The 18,053-nt window shown below is 41.8% G+C and overlaps 1 protein-coding gene across 5 annotated transcripts in view; it reads left to right on the forward strand.

The window, feature by feature from the left end:
* Window positions 1–18,053, forward strand: part of LOC102924058 (interferon-inducible protein AIM2) — a 43,496-nt gene that overhangs the window by 12,075 nt on the left and 13,368 nt on the right. For 2 of the 5 annotated variants that reach the window (XM_076548002.1, XM_076548000.1), the window contains exon 3: window positions 16,576–17,492. The exons of the other annotated variants lie outside the window; for them this stretch is intronic. The gene's annotated coding sequence lies outside the window, so the exon portion shown is untranslated. The remainder of the gene's footprint in view (window positions 1–16,575; window positions 17,493–18,053) is intronic. 5 annotated transcript variants of the gene reach the window in all.

The following is an 18,053-nucleotide window of genomic DNA, read 5'->3' on the forward strand; positions in this document are numbered from 1 at the left end:
CATAGACAGCAATGAAAAATCACTTGGCGAGAGTTTCATATTCTCAACAGTGGTTTTTATCCTACTTTTGTTTGTCTGAATTTTCTCATTTTTAAAGCAATGATTTAAATTGCTTTTGTAACAATAACAAAGGTAAGAACAAGTGAGCTTAATAAAATAAATGGTAAAACACAAGAAAATTGTATGGGTTTTTTTTGAGAATTTATATTTCTCTTTTTTTCTAACATAAGCGACACAGAATAATCTGCTGAAAATAAATTATAGGTACAAAGCAGGCAGTTAAAAACAATCCTTAACTTTGGAAAATTGATTTGAAAATGTAAACTTTCACAAATAGCAAAAAAAAAAAAAAAAAAAAAAAGGTGGGGGCTATGTAGCTGGCAAGTCACCAACGATTTTAAAAGAATCTCCTCACTGAGTATATTGTTCCTAAAAACAGTTGACTCATAATAGTTGACACACACATAATAGCGATAAGCACTTGTTTAAGATGTAAAGATGCAAGCAGGCCTGGGTCTACCCAGGGCCTCCCAAGGCCTCCCATCTTCTTTCTGCCTCACCAAAATGCCTACTGAGTGCTGGGAGTTGGTACCACTAAATAATACGCTATTTTTATACATTTTAAAAGTGAGACATCACGTATAATTCTTACATATAAGATACATATTCTTCTATATAATAATTTTTTTTAGTTTATAGGTATTGCTAGTCACTTCATGATGTTTGCAGTTCACTTTCACCTGTATCATGCCGCACTCTCTGAAGATATTCTAATCTCCCCTTTCTCTCTCTCTCTCTACCTCCCCTTTCCCCCACTGCTCCTCCTCTTCTCCTCCCACCTGTCTTTCTCCCTCCTCCCTGGGTTCTACCAGTCGGTGTGGTTGAAAGCTCCCACCAGAAATGGGAAACTTGTGTTGGAATAGGTATATTTTCAAAATTAGTAGATAATTTTACATATGTTTCAAACAGTTTGCAGCCACTTGTACCATAAGCAGGTTGATTTAGAAGGTATGTAAAGGTTAAAGAAATGTCCCAGGTAAACTGCTTACTGTGCAATATGAGGACCTGTGATTCAAACTCCAGAACCTACAGAAAAGCTAAGGATGGCCGGGTGGTGGTGGTGGTGGTGGTGGTGTACGCCTTTAATCCCTGCACTCGGGAGGCAGAGCCAGGCGGATCTCTGTGAGTTCGAGGCCAGCCTGGTCTACGGAGTTAGATCCAGGAAAGGCGCAAAGCTACACAAAAAAACACTGTCTCAAAAAAACAAACAACAACAACAATAAAAAGCTAAGGATAATCCACACCTGTGACCTTGCTGCATAGAGAGCAGACACAGTTAGATCCCTGGGGCTAGTTGGCTACCCATTGTAGCTGAAACAGCGATAAATAAACACTTCTGTCTCAAAATACAAGATTGGGAAGAGATTAAGGAAGACACCAAACATGGATGTCTGGGCATAGAGGAACTCACCTGCACACACATACGTGTGTGTGTGTGTGTGTGTGTGTGTGTGTGTGTGTGTGTGTGTGTGTGTGTATACATATTTAAAAGCCATACACACCTGAAAGGGAGGGAGGGAGAGAGAGGGATCACTTCACTGAACATCAAGAAATTTAGATATTTTTAATACTATACAGTGGGGCAGGAGTAGAATGCTTGATTTTGTAGATTTCTGTATGCCATTACTAACATTGTTCATTTAGTAAGTGTCATGAAATTTTGAGTGCATTAATGTCCGTTTGGAATTTCACTGCTTTAAAAACAAATTGGGAATATGGTCAGTATTTCACACTCTGTCTTCAGTCTTCATCTGTTTCTCTTCTGTCTCAGGCAGGGACCCTGTCCCCTCTGCAGCTGCACAGAGTGGGGGTCCAACAGCTCTTCCCATCCCTGGGATTTGGATTGAAGATCCCTTCATCTCTCAGCTTGCTGATATGGTGCCATCTGTATTTCTTCACCCTCCTTATTCTTCAATCTAGGCCCTTTCCAAAGATGAGAACCTCAGCCTGGCAGGGGTTGGACGGATAATTTATGAAAATTTCTCTTCTGTGTAGTTACGGGGTATGTTTTGAGAAGTTTAGCATATGCCTACTTAGGGCTTCATTTATATCTGTCCCCACAAGCTCTTGGTGCTTGTGTAGTCATGGAGTCAGGTTGTTTAGTACATTTTCTAGTTACTTTCAGTCTCTGCAATATAGTGAACAGTTTTTGTGTGTTGTTTTTTTATGATTAGTTTCTTAGTTTTACATGTTCAGATTGTACTGACATACTTTACCTTAACATTGTATCAAGATATATAGACATTTATTTAAATCTGTGCCTATATCTCCTTGTCCATGATAAATACCATAATGTAAAATTGTGTGCAGGCACATGAACATGCACATTATACATATATATGTGTATACACACACACACACATATACATATACATATATATGTAGCTGGAGAGTTTTCTCTCCGGGTCCTGCCAAGCCCTGGCAGTGTAACAGCCAACTTATAAAATAAACACACAGACGCTTATATTTTTTAAACTGTTTGGCCTAATGGCTCAGGCTTCTAGCTATCTAGTTCTTACATCTTAAATTAATCCATTTCTATAAATCTATAACTTGCCACATGGCTTGTGCATCTTCACTTGCTGCTTGTCATGGTGACAGTTGGCAGTGTCTCCCTCCACCTTCCTGTTCTCTCAATTCTCCTCTCTGTTAGTCCCACCTATACTTCCTGCCTGGCTACTGGCCAATTAGTGTTTTATTTATTGACCAATCAGAGCAACACATTTGACATACAGACCATCCCACAGCATATATATGTATATATGTATATATGTACAGACACACAAGTACATGGATATATGCATGCACCAATATTCACATGCACATATACACATGGACACACATGCACATGTATAGACTCACCCATACACTCACACACAAATATGCATACACATATATTTTTAAGTACAAAGCATATACACACCTACACATAAATGCACATATGTGCACACAGATATGTATGTGCATTCTACATTCACTTGCATGCATATCCACATATACATAACACATGTCTGCATGTACACATGCACACCCCACACTGATACATCTGTACACATACATGTGCACATATAGACATGAACCCCTTCATATACTCACATGCATACCCACACATAAAAACCCACACATAGCCAGGTGGTGGAGGCACACGCCTTTAATCCCAGCACTTGGGAGGCAGAGGCAGGGGCATATCTGTGAGTCTGAGGCCAGCCTGGGCTACAGAGTGAGTTCTAGGAAAGGCTCCAAAGCTACACAGAGGAACCCTGTCTTAAAAAACAAACAACAACAACAACAAAATCACACATAGCAGCATACATGCACAGACTCATCCATGTGGACACACATTCTTACATATGCATGTACACACAATCTACACACATGCATGAACCAATACACACAGGAATATTCACAAAGATACTAAGAGTTTTCATGAGGTAAAGCCTAGAAGTATCTAAATCTCTATATAGACACCAAAAACAAGGAAATAGAAATGGGCAGGATATCTAAGTGTCAGTATGCATGAAAATATTACAATGTCAACCTATGAAATAGGAATTAAACACTTCAAATAGCATACAAGGAGGGATGTTTTATAGACTTTAGTTTCTACACCATTTACCACCTCATATGCATCTGGGCATTATATCAGTGTGCTTTCTGTTGGGTCTCAGTCTTGTCCATTAGTTAAAGTGACAATATTTGTGGCTATGATTGAAATTAGGAATGCAGAGTATTGGATTAGGTTGAATTTCCAAGATGCAGATGCTGAGATTTGCTTGTGGGATTCACAGGAGCATTTGTAAATAAGAGAATTCCTATGGCATTGGACAGAGGGAGAAGCTCACACACATTCATAATGGCAGCTGTAGATGCCCACGCTGGTCCTCCAGGCTTGGATGGCTTCCAGTCATCCCTAGCTGGGGCAACCTTTCCATAAGCTTGCCTTCAAGCTGACTACAGGCAGTGATGTGACCTCGGGCAGGGTGGCTCCCTTTGTAGAAGTTGATTCTGTTACACAACTCAGCTGTCAGCAGGATGTACTTTTAACCAGGAGGATGGGCACTGGGTTATGGGATCAGAGGATCTGGGTGGTGACAATTTCCAGCCGAGTTCCTCTAAAGTAGACAGTTACTAAACCACAGGTGATTAGAATAAGTAAGGTGGGGGTGAACAGAAAGCAGTCTGTGGAAGCCCCCAGAAGAATAAGTTCATGGTAGCAAACTATTTGCATGCTTTTGTGATCATGTGCTTTATGGATTCAGGGACCATGTCCTGGAGTGGCCATTTTTTGTGTGGGCTGGTATGTACTTTAAAGACCTGAGCAGAGAGGCCCTGGTCTTTGTTTTGTGTTATCTAGAGAAGAAAATAATGAAACCAGGGAAAGAATGAAGAAGTTAGGAAATGCCAGACAGAGACTGAGCAGGGAAGCCTGGGAGGTTGCCAAAGTAAGCTAGATGAGGGAAGTCTTTTAGTAGACAGCCACTTCCCACCTCAGTGCTTGGGTGTTTCAGTGCTTCTGTGTTCATCCTTGGTGAGAGCTGAACCTGTGTGGGGCGATGGGATAGGGCAGGAGAGTTTGTGCTGTGGTTTCTCCTCACTCAAGTTCAGCGTTTTTTCTTTTCTGTAATTCATTACTCATATGACCTTAGGCCATGCTCATAACAAACCTAAGCCACTATGTACTCATCTTCAAAATGGATATGGCATTACTTTGCAGGGTTGTTAGGAGTATCATTAATAACTTGGAACAAAGATTGTAACCGCTGAAGTTAGAGGCTCAGGGATGGTGGTCTCCCAAGCTAAAAAAAACCAACCAGACTATGGAAATCATGTCATGTGTATGTTAACTCTTAGCAAGGTTTTTTTTTAAAGGAAGAATTTTTTTTTTATCATTTTTGAATAAAAGACAAAAGAAGATAATTAGATCAAAGATTGAGAAAAAAATGTGAGACATGGATATGTATGTATGTATCCCTGTATGCATATGTGTTTTAGCCGCCAAAATATAGAGAAAAGAGGCAGTTGGTATTTGGACATCACAGCTTCATTGACATTGGGATGAGCTGTTGGATCTCTATCTGCAGAAGCAAACTTCTTAGAATTTAATTAGAGAATCAGGCTGAAGTCCTTGACATCACAAATGAATAGATGACAGGCCTGATTGGCTCATGGGGATCCTAATATGTCACATACCTTCATATTTGTGGTGGTCAGGTATGTCACTACATTTATATAACATCTTGACCAGTTCTCCTGAAGATACAGGAATCAGATGCCAGGGACAGAGATTTTATGTTACATGCGCGCGCGCACACACACACACACACACACACACACACACACACACACACACACACACACCCCTACCTCACATTGCTGTGTTTGTCAGGGCTAGTTCAGTCATCTGGATCTTCGGTTAGCCTGAGTATATCCAAATGACTCTGTGTCTGTCTTTGTCTCTCCCTTTCCTGCCCCTCTGCCCACCCGAACCTCAGTGAGTGTCACTACTCTACCTTATCACCAGCTGCATTGACTCTTCCCATAACTTTATAATGTTTGTCCCACCTGACATGGTGAGTGAGAGACAAGGGAAAGGTAAGCGTGAGTAGAAAGTTTCTAATTATGTAGAAAAATGCAACAGAAGAACCTGTCTTTTTTACATAGAAATGGTATGATAGATTATTATCATTAAAATCTCATTAGCAAATGATTATTATAAATGTTGGGCTGTAAACTAGAAAAGAAAACCTGTTCTTATCCCCGGGTATCCTGACGTTCAGCACAGGCATGGTTCTTACAGACTGGCTTCACTTCTCTTGCAGAACGAGAGGTCGACAGGGTCCCCTGACTGTCTTCCCTGTCCCTGCCCTCACCTGTGACTCATCCTTGTCACTAGTGTCATTAGTCTGAGCCGCACTGAACAGAGAGAGAGGGACGAGAAAGTGGGAGGTATCAAAGACTCTTTAGGTTTGCATTGAGGACATTAGCAGGGTCCTTACACATCTTGAATTTTAGTGTGTAGGCTGAAGATGAGTTTTGGTAAGTTGGGTTTGGAATGGTTTTATGGTTATTAGTAAAAATCAAGCACTTAACTATTGTGGATTGAGATCTCCATATATTTCATTCTCTTTGGTCATTGTTATTTTGAAACGTGAACTTACATAACCCAGGTTGTCCTTGAACTAACTTTGTAGCCAAAGATGGCTTCAAAATGATCTTCCTACCTCCACCTCTTAAATGCACCACCATGGCTGGCCTGATGCTTACAGTGATTTATAAACAATATTTGGATATGGTGTCTGCTCCAATAGTTTGCATTTTGATGAAAATAGCAGAAATAATACAAAAGAATGTTATAATACTACTATTAATAATACAGTGTTTACTGAATGTTTTGTATTTTCCAGTTAACATTTCTTCACATTTTAAGTATCTAAGCTCTTAATTTTCATAATGCCCCGATAGATACACCCAGGTACTCTCATGGACTAGGTACTACAGAAGGCCAAGGGACTCAACTCAGGATCACACAAGCTGATGTTATTTTCATTTGTATGCTATGGTGGCATATATCATGAGCCTCTGTGTATTATATTACTGTGATGGGAAGATCTGAGAATCCTGGATTTGGGCTTGGGGGATTTGAGAGTAGTTTTAGAAGAAGTGAACTGTAAAGACAGACTTGGCTGGGATAAGTAATTAATCAAATGAAGGGGGATGAAAAGAACGGCAAGATCTTTTCAAGGCAGCAGGAGCTCAGCATAGAGGAGTGAAGGATGTGGAAAAGGCCTTACTGCAGACTCCTAGGTGAGCATACTAGCATGATAGCAGGAACAACACACACGAGAAACAGAGGCCCTTATGCATGCGATAGCTAAGGAGAACTCTCCACGGGGCAGCAAAAGAAGTGTAGAGCTTCCTCACAGGCCATTTGCTTTGTTCCTGTTGTCTGTTCGTCTTTGTTTCAGGACAGTGTGGCCCAGCATAAGCAAAGACAGCTAGAGCAGAAGTCAGGAAATGAGGGCTACAACCTATAGGAAATAGCAACTGCTTTTTCCCTAAATCTGAATACTATTTAGAAGATCTGAAACTGTCTGGCTTCACTGAGCTATAATTGACACAGATAACTGGTATGTGTTTGCAGGACATAATGTGGTGTCTCCATGTGCATCAACCTTGCAAAATGACTATCATAGAACCAAGCTAATCCATGTAGATATGTGTGTGTGTGTGTGTGTGTGTGTGTGTGTGTGTGTGCTCACATAGGTATCCTCTTACTGTGGGTATGGTGAAAACATTCTAGATCTATCCTCTTAGCAATTCAAATGTATACTACACTGCTGATCTCCATACTCCTGTGTCCTGCCTTCTGAGATCCATGCTTCTGCTTCTTTTCTCGAGTGCCCTGACCTTTCTCACTCTTCTTCTTCCCGGTGTTGTACTGTCTGAGCCCTGTGGTTCTCTAAGGGATACTTCCATCTCACTCCGCTCCTCACAGCCACATCCTCTCCACAGCATCAGTTGCCATCTGTATGCTGATGCTGTCTGCATTATCCAGAGTTCTGACCTTTCATCCAAGCTCCAGGCTCATATATTCAATTACACCTCTCTATTTACATATCTCACGAGAACCTCAAATTCAACACTTCTTGCACACAATCCACATTCTCTCACTTGCCATGACCACCTCCTCCTCTTCCTGTTTTTGTAACGATGCCATTGGTCTCATGCTTTCCTGACCCAGCGTCTTGGGTTTAGCCTTCAAGATGTCTCTTTTGAACAGTTTTTTTTTTTTTTTTAACTGGGTACATGTCACATTTGGGGCTTTCCAGCATCTTACAAGTACTAGTATCCACATGTACTAGTCAATGCCCCCTGCCTAACCTAGAAGTCAGTCCCATTTTCAGCTTCCTTTGCAGAGCAGATGGCTGCAGCAGACCAGGGCTAGCCTAACGGGTACTTTCCAGGTGAGGTTTCAGTCTGACATCTTTGACCTAAAAAGCGGGAACAGGTGGGGCATGCATCTTGCCAGTATGGCTGCTTTAGGGGTATCTAGCTTTTAGGTACCAACTGAAATTGCAATTGGACTGGCACAGAGGCAGCATTAGCATTGAGGTTGTATCGGTTGCCGTGGAGCCAGATCTTGAGATTCTGCAGGTGTCAGCGGCGGTGAGCTTCCTCCTTCAGAACAGTTTCACAGTGTGGTTTGAGGTGTGGGTGGGGGAGGAGGTGGGGGCCCCTCTTCGGTGAGTTTATACCAGACTTTGTTCCTTTAGCCTTTAGTGATCTCCGAGGGGTTATTATCTTTAAGAAAACAGATTTTATTAAACTAGCTGGAGTCAATTCTGTTGTTTGCAGTAAGAATCTTGAACACTTTGAGGTTATTGATTCTTGGGTGGAAGGAAATTTAGCTGTATTTTGAGCTCTGTGACAGGTTCAGGGAAGGCTGCGATGAGCAAGAAATAGGAATGGGTAGAGTTGGGGGATTGTAGGACCTACCCTTCAAGGGTCTGCCTAATCTGTCTGCATTCCTAGAAGTGGTTTTGTATATTGAGTATGGAGTTATTCCATCATGTTTTTAAAAGGCAAGGCATAACAAGTGGAAGAAAATGGACAATTTAGCAGAAAACAATAGACTAAAGTGTAGCATGAATCTTAAAGAGTCTTATTAATAAAATCAAACCTGAGGCCAGTTATTGGGGTGAACACTGGAAGATCAGAGCCAGAACAGGCCACAGCTACTTCACCTCGCTGGATCCTCAGCTGGTCTTGTCTCCTCAGACTGGAGGCCTCTGAGTCCTCATCCAGAATGAGTCTCAGCTGAATTGCTGCTCAAAAGCCTGAATGCTTAACCAGCCAAATGCTTAACCAGCCAAATGCTTCTAGTTTCTGGTCCTCACGCCTTATATACCTTTCTGCTTTCTACCACCACTCCCTGGGATTAAAGACTTGCTTTCTGGGATTAAAGGCGTGATGAGTCACCATGCCTGTCTGTATCCTTGAACACATGGATTTCTGCCTCTGGAATGCTAGGATTAAAGGCGTGTGCTACCACTGCCTATCCTTTATGTTTAATATTGTGGCTGCTCTGTCTCTGACCCCAGATAAGTTTATTAGCATGCACAATATTTGGGGGAATACAATACCACACTAAAGCACAGGCTAGTGGAGTGTTCCTGAGCAAGTAACTGCATGTCTTCATTCCAGTTCCAGTAGCTTAAGTTATGAGGCAGAGTTATTGTAGTGGTGTCATGTAAGGCAACATGGGGAAAGGTTAACTCGCAGCGACTAAATGATAAAGTAAATTAGCTTTGTGTCTCAAGCAATTATGTACTTGTGTGTGTGTATAATATATCCTATATATAACATGCACATATAAAATATGAAATAATTTCCATTCCACTGGAGTAGGCATCCACCTTATGGAATTCCTACTTACTGAGAAGCTGACCCTGAATCAGGCATTGTAGTACAGGTAGTTCATGCCTTTAAGTCCAGCACCTGAATGTGTGAGCCGGGTGAACCACCAGTTCAAGGGAAGTCTGGGATACAGAGTGGAAACTGTGTCTCCAAAAAATTTTAAAAATTAACTCTGAACAAGATGAGTCCAAATGCCTTTTCCCCCTAATGAACCATTTATAAATTCATTTATCTGGATGTAATTAATTCTGTTTCTAAAATATTTATTTTATTGCAGATCATAATTGGTATTAATGTTATTATGTATGAATCCTGGGACTGATAGCATAGCAAAATACTTTAGTGAAAATTAGCAGGGCCCCTTATGTTTTAGATTTAATCCTTATTTTTTTATCAAATTAATATATTGCTCTGGCTTAAAATTCAAACAGTATTGTAAGCATGGAAAGAGTAGCTCCTTTGGGGATGGGGATGTTGCTCAGTGGTAGAGGGTGGCCTAGCTTGCACAATGTCCTCAGTTTAGTCCCCTCGCACTGGGCAAAAAAAAAAAAAAAAAAAAAAAAGTCAGCTATTTTAGCCTCTTGTTTGTTTGTTTGTTTGTTTGTTTTTCTATTTGGAGCTAGGATCTCTCTCTCTGAAGCCATGACTGGACCAACTTGAGGCTATTGTCTTCCCTCTACTTCTCAAGTGCTGGATGTCAGGTGTGCACTACTGTACCTGGCCACGTTCAGCCTTTTCTAATGATAATACACTTTTAATTTCCCAGTTTTAACTACATTGTTATCTGTCTTCAGTTTCCTGCAAATGAAGCTGAAAATGTGGTTCTCATGCCTCACGATTTTGAGAATTACCACATCTCCCAAGAACAGATGATTCCAATATCCAAGTGCAGTCATTTCGGAATTTCCATGGACACTTAGTATTTTGTACTACTGAACAAACAAGCAAAACTTGCAGTTAATATTATAACAAAGACAGATAACTAATGTGAAAGTGACAGGTATGATGTCTCCACAGATCCCAAGGGCATGAAAAGCCCAATGAATACATTTGTGTCTAATAATTTGAAAGCTTTGATGAGAATTTTTAAATAATTGATTTAATTTTATTTTATGTACATTGGCATGAGGGTGTCAAATCCCTTGGAACTGGAGTTATAGACAGTTGTGAGCTGTCGTGTGGGTGCTGGGAATTGAACTGTGGTCCTCTGGGAGAGCAGCCAGTGCTTTTAAGCACTGAACCATCTATCCAGCCCAAAAGAGATTTTTAAAAAGCCATAACCAAAACCAGACCAAACAACAAAAGTCATATATATATATATATATATATATATATATATATATATATATATATATATATGTAGAAAGTAAGAACCCAATTGTATCTCCTGAGAAATGATGTACCTAGGCATAAATATAACTAAATATAACTAAATGTGTACAATATATGTATCGAGAAAACCAGAAAATGGGGAACATAAATTGAAGAACAAAATAGAGACATATCTCATGTTCATGGAGAGGAAGATTAATATTGTCCATAAGTCATTTCCCAATTTGATCTATGAATTCAATGTAATCAAAATTCCAATGAATAAACTTAATGAATACTCAAAAGTTGATTTTAAATCTTATTTGGAAAAGCTAAACATCTAGAAAAGTTCAAGGAATCTTGAAGGATAAGAAGTTTGGAAGACTGATGCTTGAGGCTAAGTCGGACTGCGCAAACCAAGACAGTGTGGCACTGGAGAACTGACACACCAACAGGAGTCTGGAGAGAGCCAAGAGTGCTGACTGCTCTTGCAGAGGACCCAGTGTGGGTTCCCAGCACCCCCCGGAGAGCTCACACTCACTTGTTACTCCAGATCCAGGGTATCTTGTGCCCTCTTCTAGACTCCACACTTCCCTGCACATATGAGGTACACATAAACACATGCAGGCCCCCACACATAAAGAATTAAAAATAAGCTGGGCGGTTGTGGTGCATGCCTTTTATCCTAGCACTTGGGAGGCAGAGCCAGTTGGATCTCTGTGAGTTTGAGGCCAGCCTGGGCTACCACGTGAGTTCCAGGAAAGGCGCAAAGCTACACAGAGAAACTCTGTCTTGAGGAAAAAAAAAAAAAAATATATATATATATATATATACACACACACACACACACACACACACACACACACACACACACACACAAACAAAACATAAGGGCTGGAGAGATAGTTCAGTGGTTAAGAGTGCTTGCTGCTCTTCCAGAGGACCCGAGTTCAGTTCCAAGCATCCCAATGGAAGGGCATGTGCCTATAACTCCAGCTGCTGGGGACTGAACACCTTCTCCTGGCCTCCTGTACACACACACACACACACACACACACACACACACACTAAAAACAACTACACACACACAAAAAAAAAAAAAAAATCAAAGACGCCGGGCGGTGGTGGTGCACGCCTTTAATCCCAGCACTCGGGAGGCAGAGGCAGGTGGATCTCTGAGTTCGAGGCCAGCCTGGGCTATCAAGTGAGTTCCACGAAAGGCGCAAAGCTACACAGAGAAACCCTGTCTCAAAAAAAAACAAAACAAAAAAAAATAAAATAAAAAATAAATAAAAAATAAAATAAAAAAATAAAAAAATAAAAAAAATACAATTAATGGTTCAGAGCACAAAGCCTAAAAGCAGACCTAAATAAGCTTGGTTAGGAACAATCTTTGACAAAGGAGAAAAAGTAATACAATGATGAAAAGGTATTCCTTTATTTCCCCTTTTGGCCAAAATAAACTTTTTCTCACACAATGTATCCTGATTACAATTTCCCCTTCCTCTACTCTTCCCAGTTCCTCCCCTACCTCCTCTCCCATTAGGATCTACTCCCTTTCTGTCTCTCATTAGAAAACAAATAGGACAATAATATATAATATAATACAATATAATATAATAAAAAAAACCACACACACCAGAATTGGACAGAAGAAACAGAAGGAAAAGAGCCCACGAGCAGGCACGAGAATCAGAGACCCACTCATTCACACTCAGAAATCCCATAAAAACACTAAACTGGAAGCCTAATATGTACCTAGAGGACCTGGTGCGAGAAGCCAGTAGCTGCAGGCCATCCAGACATGAGAGGCAGTGAAAGTAAGATATTATAGAAGGAAAGAAAAAGAAAAAGCCGCAAGGCAAAAGGTAGATAAAGAGAATCTTATTATTAAAGAGGTTAATTTAAGTTAAAAGAGCTAGCCAGAAAGGGGCCTAAGCACTCATTACTAATAAGAAGTCTCGCCAGGTGGTGGTGCACACCTTTAACCCTAGCACTCAGGAGGCAGAGCCAGATGGATCTCTGTGAGTTCGAGGCCAGCCTGGTCTATAGCGTGAGTTCCAGGAAAGGTGCAAAGCTACATAGAGAGAAACCATGTCTCGAAAAACAAAAAAACAAAAAGTCTCCAAGTCATGGTTTGGGAGCTGCTTGATGGCCTAAAAGAAAAAGCCTGGTACATGTTTATCCAGACAACAGAATATTATTCAGTATTAAAATAAACTATGTTTCAACTGTAAAACAAAACAAAGAAACCCACAAAGGAAACTTAAATACATCCTAAGTAAGAGATAGCAATCTGAAAAGGCTGAGTAGTGTATGATTCTGTATATACAACTTCTGACCAAGGCAAAAGAACGTGGAGATGGTAAAACCATGGTGGGTGGTCGCCAGTGGTTAGGGGAAGGGAAGCATGATTAGGCAGAGTCTGGCGCAGGCTTAAGCTCAGTGAACCTGGTCTGTCATGGTAGATGCCTGATAGGAACTGTAGACTTTGGGCAATGAACTTGCGGCAGTGTGCTTTTCTCAGTCCTAGCAAATGTTCCGTCAGCAGTGCTCGTAGTACTAGAAGCTGTGTGTGTGAGGTGGAAGGGGACACATGGTTCGTCTGTACCTTCAGCTCCGATGTTGTGAACCTAAAACTTCTTTTAAAAGTAAAGTCTATTTTAAAAAGTCTAAAAAGCAAAACAAAACACTGTGCCTCTGTTGTCCCCTCGTTCACCCAACTGGACCATGTTTTATTTGTTGGGAAGGCCTGGAGACTGTCCCAGGGCATAGTTCTGCTGGGGCGGAGCTCTTCTGTGGAGCTGTTTCTCTGACCCTAGACAGCATTTCCGTTTCCCCGACTTCCCCTGCTCACTCTTGTCTGAGTACATTCTAGGTAGCCTTTTTTTAATGCCAGCCCACAGCCTGTATTTCTGATTTTTTTTCTTCTCTCCATCCCATTGTCTTCCATTTACACTTTTACAAAGCGTTCTTCACTCTGTTCCTTACCACTCCATTCACTTTGAAAGGTTTTCTGCTACTGCATTCACAAAGTATGTCTGCAATATTTTTGTCAATCCTTTCATTTCCACACTGTCACCATTGCTTCATTGTTGCAATGTCTGTTTCAATCTCTTGATGACTGCCTATGTTTTTTTTTTCTTTTACCCTTAGCTTTGTCTCTCTTTTAATTACCTGTCTGTTTCCCATGGCTGTAAGGAAATTCTCCCATGAAATCAATTCAGGGGACAGAGGGTTAATTTGGGCTCACAGTTTGAAGTTACAGTCCATCATGTCAGGAAAGTCACAATGACAGGAGAGGCAGCTGTTCACATTGCATCCGCATTCAAGCAGAGAGAAATGAATGCTTGTGCTTAGCTCATTTTCTCTATTTCGTACAGACCAGGATCCCGGCCCAGGGAATGGTGCCACCCAGGGTGGTCAGATCTCTCCGCTTCAGTTAACTTAATCAAAATAACCTCCCACAGGCATGCCCTGAAGCCCCTATCCCTGTGGCTCTAGAGCTCATCAAGTTGAAAACTGAGGTTAACCACCAGAGTGTCATAGTACTCTCTAGTATCATGTGTTTTACTCACTCATTGAATACATGTATTTTAGGCGCTTTCTGTGTACTACGCATCATGTTCAGCGAAGTGGGTTCAGTCAACAAAGAGAGCAACGGCTATTCTTACCGGTCTTGAACTTTAGCAGTTAGAGTCAGAACACAGAAGGGAAATGGATACTATTTCAGGTGGTGGTTAACGCTACATGTGGGAAAAAGTAATGCAGGGCAGGGTACAGAATGTGCTACACAGTGACGGCTCATTGATAAGGTCCTGTTTGAGGGGTACATCTGTGGACATATGGGGGTGAGTCATGCAGTGAGAGAGATAAAAGGGGTCCTGCATTGCCTGGATGATTGTGTGATCACAGGGCATGGTTAAATGTTCTTCATTTGTAGTAGGAATCTTAGAGAGTCTTATTAATAACATCAAACCTGAGGCCAGTTATTGGGGTGAATGCTGGAAGATCAGAGAAGCAGAACAAGCCACAGCCACCTCAACTTGCCATTTCCTCAGCTGATCCTGTTTCCTTAGACTGGAAGTCTCTGAGTCCTCATCCAGAATGAATCTCAGCTGAACTGTGCTGCTCAAAGCCTAAAAGCTTAACCAACCAAATGCTTAACCAGCCAAATGCTGCTAGTTCCTGGTCCTCACATCTTATATACCTTTCTGCTCTCTGCCATCACTCCCTGGGATTAAAGGCTTACTTCTTGGGATTAAAGGTGTGTGTCACTACTACCCGGCTGTTTCCAATGTGGCCTTAAACTTACAGAGATCCAGAGAGATTTCTACATCTGGAATGTTAGGATTAAAGGCGTGTGGAACCAATGCCTATCCTCTATATTTAATATTGTGACTGTCCTATTCTCTGACCCCAGATAAGTTTATTAGGGTGCACAATATTTTGGAGAACACAATACCAACACATTCATCCACCCTCATGGCTTCTGGAGTATGCTTCTGTTAGAACTGTTCTCATAACTTATTACTGTGTATTTTAAATTGTACCTCCACTTCTATATCTTCAAGTAGCTACTCAAAACCCAGAACCTTCTCATTTACTTTTATGCTCTCACATCTGATCCACCACTGTAAGCATTTATATCATCACTGTTGATGCATTGAATTAGAAGTAAGATGCTCACATTGACAGCTTCAAACTTGGGGTCAGGAGTCTCAGTTATGATGGAGGATTTTTATATGCATTTTTGCTTGCCCTCTGAGATCAGCAAATATTTTTTTTTTTTATTTTTGTTTTTGGTTTTGTTTTAGTTGGTGTCGGAGCCTGCCGACAGTCAGTTGGGTAGCTGGGTAGAGGTGTGTGGATTGGAGAGACAATGAAGAAGACAGGAAAGAATGGAGAGGACTGCCAGTATGCTAGACAGCCCGGAGTTTATTTCATAGCCAGCAATTATAAAATATATAATAAAAATATAAAATTGTATATAAACACAGTTTTGAAGGACAGAGGTAGAACAATGCACACATAGCACAGGCATTCAACCACTGTCTATCCTGCCTGGCGTCAAGGAGCAGGCAGTTTTTTTTTTCTACCTTGGTATACCTCCCACTGGCATCAGCAGCCTGTGTCTAGCTGGATAGTGTGTTCCTTTGTAGGACTTTCTCACAGCCCTTCAAGGAGACTCTGTGGGCTAATCAGGACTTTCTCACAGCCCTGGAGCAAGGAAGCTTGAACTCTATTGACTCAGAATAGACTTCAGATTCAAACTGGGAAACTGAGTCTGTTTTTGGCTCCCACAAGTTGGGTTTTGGTCTTTGGTCACATACGCGCATATATCATAGACTTTAGAGTCAAATTTTTGTGTACACCAGGGTGGCCTGAAGTTCTCATCCTTGCCTCACCCACTGTGAGAATGTTTGTTAGTGATCAGAAATCAAGCGGTACCTGTCTGTTTGTCCTCTGTTATCATTTTTTACAGCTTCTTGGGTATTTCTTTCTTTGAGTCATTGTAACTTTGGGGTGAATCAACAGGAAGTGTCTACAAGAATTATTTTCTGTGGCTATGAAAGGAAGACTATCTCAGCTGACTTAGCCGGATCCTACCCGCCATGGACCGGGAGTCTTTATGGTGCCTCAGGGCAAAGGGTGAGGCTTACCAGAAGTACTGTAAAAAAACCTGTTGTATGTGCCAGATAGAGGCCAGCACATGCTTGCTGGGCACCCAGGGATCGGAAGTGAAGCAGAGTGTCGGATCAGGGTAATTCTGTGGTTTTTCCACAGGAAAAAAAGACTGAGGAGACCAGCCATGCTGCTCGTCCTCTGAGGACTTGAACCTGAGCAAACCACATCAGCTTGAAACGCAGACATTTCCTTTACATTTCCTTCAGCTCTGTCCCCTGGAGTCTTTTTGAACTCATTTCTCTTGAGCTTCAGTCCATCTTAAAGATTTCCTGCCAGCCTTTTTAAGAGACTGACATTTTCTGCAGTCCCTCTTGCAGGGTCCCTGGGATACCTTCTAGGGCAGTAGCCGAGTAGCTTAGTGGCTTAACCCTCATACAGCACTGGGAGTCTCTCAGTAATAAATGCCTTTCCTCCCACAGTGCAAGACTTGCCACATCTGCCCCTGAGCCCTCTGTTTTAGCTCAGACAATGAGCCAGTGAGTTCATTTCAGCTTGTAAGATCTCAAGCGCCCACCTCCACACTTCCTCCTCTTCTTCCCCTTCTGTCTTTTCAAAACACAGTTTTAGAAAAACACCTGTCCACCTTCTTTTTCCACTTTCTAACAAAGCCTTCACCTCCCCTCCCAGGTTAAATTGCCACCCATTGTAAAACATCAGTCCTCTGAATCCTGTCTATCACTTTTTGTATTCACGGCTGACTTTGACTGAGCGATTACTCACAGGTAGTTCTGTTACCAGTTCTTGATTCGGTTGCATGCCATTGTAACAGCAGTCATTTAACGGTTCTGATCACCTTTCCCCCATTTTTGCACTCGAGGATGTGGACACTTTAGAAGGTTGTAATTTACCAGATGTCACACTACCAGGAAATGGCACAGCCAGGATTTGAGTCTCTGTCTGTCTAGGTATATAGCTGTCAGCTATAGGCAGCAAATGAACACAGCTGGAAATCCTTGAAGAATTCAGAATTCTTGGCCCGAGGAAGGCGGGGGTCTGTCCTGCACAGCTGACGCCAGGTACAGGAAATGGAGAGTGGGCTTCCTTTGTTTCAGGAGGTGTGCTCTGGAGGAGTCATCCTCAGGCTCACTCCTAGGGGCAACTTCCCTTTTGTTTTGCTTTTACCGCAATGCACCACTCCCTTCTAGATCATTCTCGTCAGCATGAAACCAGTCTAATTTCTTCCATGGCAGAAAAGCAAGCAAGCAAGCAAGCAAGCAAGCAAGCAAGCAAGCAAGCAAGCAAGCACAAATAGCTTTCTCCATTTCCTGCCCTGCCCGACTCTTCTATCGAATTTCCTTGGCCCTTTTACAGCAAGAGTTGGGTTTGCCTCCCCTCCTCCGTCCCGGTCCCTCTACATGTCACGTGGCTAATTCCATGGCACATCTGCCGTCCCCACCTTAACCAGCATGACAACAACACAAATAAGCAAAAGAGACAGGGCTGGTTCTTTGTTTACGTTAAGAATGATCTTTTCTTGGCTTCTGGAACACAAACATATTCTCCTTTGCTACCTCCCTCAGCAGCCACTTCCTGAAAGGGCTGCTAGATCTGTGACTAGCAGTGGCCAAACTGTTAGC

Source organism: Peromyscus maniculatus, chromosome 11 (genome assembly GCF_049852395.1).
Source record: "Peromyscus maniculatus bairdii isolate BWxNUB_F1_BW_parent chromosome 11, HU_Pman_BW_mat_3.1, whole genome shotgun sequence".
Classification (NCBI taxonomy): domain Eukaryota; kingdom Metazoa; phylum Chordata; class Mammalia; order Rodentia; family Cricetidae; genus Peromyscus; species Peromyscus maniculatus.